Raw genomic sequence first — 7526 nt, 5'->3', positions numbered from 1 at the left:
AGACATCACTAATCAATCACCAGCTTCCTTCCCACTGAGCGGAAGCACAACTTGGAATCTCCACCCTGTACTCCACCCATCAGAGCTGGGCACCAGATGGAAGCCACTTCCCACGCCTGCTATCACCCGCCAGGACCTCAGGTACGAGGGCCACCGTCCACCTCTGGGCACGCATTTATCCAGTGGCAGGAGTGAAAGAATCAGGACACACTCAGAAGTGGGCCTGACATGTGCCGGGGGCCCTGGGATAAAGAGTTTCAAGTGGCACTCCGCCGATCAAGAGAGGCTGGGCACCAGAAGGCACTGGCGGGGGCAGGTGGCATTTCCGTGACGTACACAGCCAGTGAGCCCTCTGGAGAGGCTAGGCGGTTCCTCGAGGACCGGGACGTGGACTCTCGGAACTCCTGGAAGTTCGGACGCAGCACACCAAGCACATTCTCTGCCTCCTCCAGGTGGTGGGATGTTCCGCTGTGGGTAGGTGACTCGCTGGCTTAACAACAGGGACAAAGCGTCCCCTCTGGAAGGCCAGCTGTAAGAAGTGAGGCTGTCCCGGGGACTGGTGCTAAAAGCAGTCTCATTTAAAACCCTTGCCACTGAGCTGGGCGAGAGAACGTGCGCGAGGCTGCCAAGCGTGCAGATGGCATTCGCTCTGCCTGCGAGGGGAAATGAGGCCACTGGGGACATGTGGCAGGGACAGGGAAGGGGGCGGCAGGGAAGGGAAGCCGAGTCTGGTCTGGAGAGACGGGACTGCGAGAAAGCAGCTGACCACGCTCCCCGGAGGCTGCAGGGAGCCTCCCGCCCAAGACCTGGCGCTGCCCAAGCACCTGGAGGGAGCAGGAGGGCCCCACAGGAGCCAGGCGCGTTCGGTGCCAACACAGAACCCTCACTGCCTGCTCCAGGCACCGCAGGCCCCAGAGCGGCTGCGCGGGAGCTGGTTCCAGTCCATGATCTTCACCAGCATCTTCCAGGGCCCAGCAGTGCCTCTCAGAGGGGCTCGCTCTCGCCAGAGCCAGAGGAAGGGCAGGCTGCAGGCTGCGAGGACAGGACCTCTGCACTGCCCCCACCACAAGCTGCTGCCCACAGCTCTCAAGTCTTCGGTGGCTCCCTGTGGCCCTCGGGGACAGGACACGATTCTTGGTTGGGAAGAAGAGGCTAAAGGAATGCAAATCCTGTCCCTGCCAGTGACCCCCCTCCCGGTGCCTCAGCATCGCCATGGTGCAGATAATGACAGCGACTCCCAGCCCTGAGGGCAAGAGAAACCCAGACTTTAACTCCCGATTGCCTGTCTGCAGCGTACACTGCTGATGGTCCTTGTAGAGTGAAGAGGCCATTGTGAGTCCGAGAGACCATGGCAGTGACGCCACCATCTCTGAGCGCTCCCGATAAACACAAACACAATCCCACCGCATCCTCGGTGACCCTGAAAAGGCAGCACCAGCTCCCCCTTTTATAAAGTAGAAAACAGAAGCTTGGAAATCCTCACAATAACCAGCATCTGCCCTGCACGGGCCAAGCACCGCCCAACACACTTTGCATGGATGACCTCCTTTAATCCTCTCTCGTTAGCCGGAGGAGAGAGCTCCCCTTATCATCTCCTTTTACAGACAGGGAAGTTTGGGCACAGAGAGGTCAAGAATGGTGCCAAAGTCACACAGCCAATGAGAAGGCAGAAAAGCTCACTCCAGATGTGAAACTGCTGGACGCTAAAGCACCATACATATCTACATGGGGTGGGGCTTAGCTACCACTGCCCCTTTATCCGGCCATTTCTGAAACAGCCAGCATTCATTAACACTTGCTATGAGCTAAGAAAGGGCTTCCCGTGCCTTCTCATTTCACTGGCATTACCCGTGTCCTCTCATTTCACACCGCGAGGCGCAGTGGGCGGTGAGCCCCTGACTTCAGAGGGGCACCGGTGGGCACTCAGCTGGCGGCTGCAAGCGGCCTGAACAAAGAATCTCCCTGCTTCTCCTAAACACGTAGAACAAGTCCCTCATCCTGGCTATTAATGTAAATAATATTCCAGCAAAGAAAGCAAGCTCCCTGCCTCCCCAAGGGGCTTCAGGAATTACGTCTACAGGGTCCGACACAGCAAGGACAATAACCAATTGACTCTTATTAAAACTCCAATAACGCTGGTGTGATTGTGGCTTTGATAAGCACACTGCTGTGAGCGGGAGTCACCCGCATTAGGAAAATGTAATTAGACTAATAAATTCCGGGCAATCCCTTCCTCCCCCCCCTCTCACCCCCCTTTGCTCCAAGGAGGAGCCACACACAAGACCTCATTACCCACATGCAGCCCCACAGTGGGTTCTGCTGCAAAGAAGCAGAGTCTTAGGTCTCCTGGGCCTGACCGGAGAAAGGCCCCTCCCTCGGCCCTCGCTCGCTCCCTTGGCCAAAGAGCAGAGGCTCCGGGGAGCTGGTGACGCGTGGCCACCACTCCTGCTCTCCTCTCGCTCTAGACCAGGGGTGGGCAAAGTTTTTGACTCGAGGGCCACAATGGGTTCTTAAACTGGACCGGAGGGCCCGAACAAAAGCATGGATGGAGTGTCTGTGTGAACTAATATAAATTCAAAGTAAAGGAGCGGAGGGGAGAGCAAGAGAACCGGATAGAACAGCCGGATCCGGCCTGCGGGCCATAATTTGCCCAAGGCTGCTCTAGACTCTAGAGCAGGGGTCCTCAAACTTTTTAAATAGGGGGCCAGTTCACTGTCCCTCAGACCGTTGGAGGGCTGGACTATGTTTAAAAAAAAAAAAACTATGAACAAATTCCTATGCGCACTGTGGGCCCGGGACGCGTCAGCTGCTAAGCAGGACAGGCAGCGGCACCCGGTGGGCCGGATAAATGTCCTCGGTGGGCCGCATGTGGCCCGCAGGCCGTAGTTTGAGGACGCCTGCTCTAGAGGGACCCCCTCCTCGCACCCCTCCTGGCCCCTCTCCCAGGTCAAGCAATATTCCACATGAGTACTTCTTTGCAAGTCTGTGGGCTCAGAGACTGTTTCTCTCTCCCCAGAAATGGGTGGGTGGAGATTTATCAGAGGCCTTGAGGTCCCAAAGCCCGGCTGCTGGAGTCCGCGAGGGGACAGACGTCAGGGGAGGGCCGACCTCACCCAAGTTCAGGGGGCCATCGTAGGCCCTGAATGTCGGAGTACACTCCCATCTTCTGGGCGACGCGAACCGTACCGGCAGGCCCGTTAAAGAGGCACTCCCACCTCTCAGGACTCCTGCCCTTGAATCCTGCTACAGTGCTTGCTCCGGAAACGCGACTCTGGTCCCGGGCAGCCAGTATACCAGGGGACAATCCAGCCAGCACACGGCTTTCGTGTGATGGAAGAATTCAACCGTGAGAAATACTTGGTACCAGAACACCACACCGGAGCCGCTAGGAATGCACGGCACACACACCTCCCAGGGACGGCGAGGCCCGCCGATCCACAGCTGGGCTCCATCCGTGCATCTGTCCACCTGGTGCCCCAGAGCCTTCCTTCTGCCACTTCGCAGGGCAAGCTCACACCCTCCCTCTACTTCCCCTCAGCCTATTTTGCACTCTTTCTCCCCATCCTCCTGTCTGTTTCTCTCTTTCTCTTTCTTTGGGTCCTCCCCTTTTGCACACAGAGTGGCAGGTGTGGGAACTGGGCGGGCAGCCAGCGGGTAGAGCGGGCACACACTCCCACAAGCAAACTTCAGGTTTTCCTCCAAGATAAATACTAAAATAAAGATGGCACTTTATGTATTTCTTAACCATTAATCATGAATAAAACTCGGCTGCCATTTTATTTCATTCCTCTTTTTTTTTTTACGCGTCGCTGACAAAGAGCTTGGCTGTTGTGCCCCAACCCCATTTTCCCATAAATCCTGGGGTTTTCATGGTGATTTTGAGGCTCACACCTGTGGGGTTACAGTGAAGGAGGCTGTTCTTCCGACACATAAACCCCCTGCGAGGCAAGGGCAGTGTGGCTGGAGGATCAGAAGGGAGCGTAGCATCCAGAGTGGGTGCAGACCACCAACCTCCTACTACGCATGCCGGCCCCTTCCCCCAGCCGCCCACAGCTGCAGGAACCCTGCGCCCAAGCACCCATGTACCAGGGAGCCAGCCTCTGTCACAGCAGGTGGCAGGGCCTCTGGCCTCTGCGTGAGCACTCCTAGTGACAGGCGCTCACTACGCCCAAGGCAGTCTGTTCCAACTTTAGCTGCCAGAGGCCTCGGAGCCAAAAGCCATCTCCCCGCCAATGCTGCCTGCCAGTGCCGGAGGCCGGCCCTATTTGGGGTAACAGGACAAACCCCAATTTCCCTTCTGATAGCAGTTATTATGCACCCTCCCTCCCTCGGCCCAAGCCACCCTCCTAGGATGAAAAGAATGAGGATGAAGACAAAGGCAATTTTAAACGTTTACCGAACACAGAATAGGCATTATTCGACATCGGGAGTCACCCAACTATGGCCCATGGGCCGAATCCAGTGCACTGCCCGTTTCTATATGGTCTGCAAGCCAAGGACCGTTTATGCATTTTTAAATGGTTGCGGGAGGGAGGAATCAGAAAAAATGAGAATTTTTTGTGACACATGAAAGTTCAAATTCCTGTGTCTATAAATAAAGTTTTATTGGCACACAGACCCATCCATCATTTACATATTGTCTCTGGCTGCTTTCAAGTTACGACAGAGGAGTTGAGGAGTTTGGCAGAGACTCTACGGCACACAAAGCCTAAAACGTGAATGATCTGGTCCTTTCCAGAAAGCGTTTAGGGACTCCTATGTGCTTTACAATCCTTACAATAACCTGCGAGGAGAGCACTACCATAATCTTCACTTTGCGGACAAGGAAGCAGGAGCTCAGAGATGTTCGGTACATCGCCCAAGCCCCACAGCCTCCTAGTGATGGAGCCACGACTGGAAATCAGGCAGTGACTCCAATGCCTGTGTCTTGCCCACGCCCCTGTTCTTCCTGTCAGAGCCCAGGGCTGACAGTTATCACCCCACAGCCCCCGGGGAGCCACCTGCCTCCCCTGCTAATAGGCCCTCTTGGCTTCACAGTATGCGGTGGGAATCACCCAGAGTACCTGGTCAGCTCCCTGGCCACTGTGACCCCCAGATCGTCTTCTAACCCTATTGTCCCACCCTTAAAAGGACCTATAAACCCATTGCTCTCTGGACCCTACAGAAATCGACCCACAGCACCCTCCAGACTGGGAACAGCAGCAGATGCGATAAAGTCAGTAGCTCTAGCCAGAACTCTCTAAAAATATACGAGAGCCAATAAATCTTGCTCTTGGGCTGCCCGCTGGCTCCAAACAAACCTATCCCGTCCACAATCTTGCAGAGCTGAAAAGTCCAAGTCCCCGGGACTGCTGTCCAGGTCATGGAAACCTCAAGGCCACCCTCCCAGTTTTTCTCTCTCTGAACATCCAACAATGAGGGGAGAAGGTCGCATGCTCAGTTACCATAGAAATGAGGCCGAGCTATGTCTGCAGCAGGAAGGCTTCCAGAGAGACATTAGAGGCAGGAGGAATCCAGAGGGAGAGGTGCAGGTACATGACACCTGATCTGTGACTGAAGTTTCTCAAAGAGGTTTCCGCCCATTATTAACTCCGAGCTTAGATGCACATTAGAAACCGCAGGGCTCATCAATAGATACAAATCAATATACCATATCTAGAAGGCAAATATCTGACTTTTATTTATTTGCATATTAAATGTAGCTGTCTCTCATCTGGCTGGAAGAAACCCAAGTAATCGAGTCCAGGCATTGCATCCCGGTGACCCACGGGCCTTTTCAGCCCACGAACCTGCGTTCTTGGCCTATACAGTCCTTCCAAAAATCTATATATATAAAAGCCTAAGCAACCGTTCCGATGGAATTACCACACTGGCCATCAGGGGGCAGACGCTCAACACAGGAGCTGCCCCCAGCCCGTAGGCCCCGATGCTGATGGTGCCTGCTGGCCAACCTCCCGGACCCTCCCCTCCCCTACCCCCCCCACTTCCAGCTGGCAGGCCCCGATTGCCTGATCAGGGCCAGGCCCCCGGGCTGGGACAAGGAACTGGGGGTGGGTGGCAGCAGATGTGGCCCCTTTCCCAGGGGGGCCGAGGGCCGGCTCCCTCCCCCAGTCCCTCCCCCTGGCCGGCAGGTCCCAATCTCCTGATCAGGGCCAGGCCCCAGGCTGGGACAGGGAACCAGGTGGATGGTGAGGGAAGGAGGAGGCGGGGAGGCGGGGAGGCAGGGAACCTGATCGGCCCTGATCTCCTGCCAGGCCGAGGGACCCCACCTTGCATGAATTTCGTGCACTGGGCCTCTAGTTTCTAAATAGATGGCTAACATTTGAAATCTGAACTATTTTAGAGCACAATTAATATGGCTGGCTTTTCTTGAACACAATCCAAAGATCTGGTAATGGCAGCCCTACAGAGCAACAGCTGGTTGGCCCTGACCAGGGGATGCCCCAGAGGCCGGGGACATGCCTGCCGGGGCCTCCATCCCCACGCCCTCTTCTCTCCTGCACCTGGTCCATTTCACACCCCTGTCATTCCTGGAGGCCTCCTGGAGGCATCTGAATTTGTGACACCCAATCCCAGGCGCCACCACCACCCCCATTTTACTGGGGGAAACACTGAGGCCTATGGAGGAGAAATGTCTGCCGGAAATGTGCCCGTGAACATGACAGAGCTGATCTCCCAAAGTCCAGGGCAGGACTTAGCTCAGCCCCGCCTGGAAGGAATGTCTAGAGGCTGGGTTATCTGTCAGCTGCGAACGTGTCTAAGGTGAAAATTAGATTTTTCTGCTGACACCGATTTTGCCAGCTTTGTTCCAGCTCTTCGCAGGGAGGAGGGCGGGAGGAGGGAAAGCTCTGCAGGGACAAGGAGGAAGTCTCCTCGGGCCCGCTCCAAACCTCCTGCTCTCCGCGCCCCCTTCCCACCCACGACCCTGCTCAATACAGCCTAGGAATACCCAAGGAAGAGAGGGCATGGGGCAAATGCTCAGGACAGGTCAGCCGCTGCCCCTGACTTCACAGCTGATGATTCTGTAACAAAGATGAGTGGAGAATGTCGGCCAGACCTGGGTTCAAATCCCCACTCTGCGATTTGCTCACGGGGTGACCTTAGCCAAGTCACTTAACCGCTCTGAGCCCCGTCTCTTCATCCGTGCAGTAGGGATAGTAGCAGCACTATGGGGTAGGTTAGATAAGGTCTCAGTGAAGCCCTTCATAGACGGTCAGGCACATAGTAGGTGCTCCACCAATACGGTGTATTCTATTACTCCTTGAACTCAGCTTCCAGCCCGGCACTGCTCCACCCTAGCCAGACAGCCCCACTCCTCCACCTGGTGTTCAATGACGTCTCCAGCCTGCAGCTCTGGCTGCACTCCCCATTCCCTACCAGTGAAGCGCCAGCTGGTCTCTCCACCTCCACGAAGCCCAGCAGGCACGTCCCAGCCTCCGTGACTTTGCCCAAACGGTGAGCCTCACTCTGAGCACCACTCCCACCCTCCCCTTCTATTCAAGCCCACCCAGCCCTCCAGGCCCAGC

Source organism: Plecotus auritus (genome assembly GCF_963455305.1).
Source record: "Plecotus auritus genome assembly, chromosome: 2".
Classification (NCBI taxonomy): domain Eukaryota; kingdom Metazoa; phylum Chordata; class Mammalia; order Chiroptera; family Vespertilionidae; genus Plecotus; species Plecotus auritus.
Note: the sequence above shows the minus strand (reverse complement) of the source record.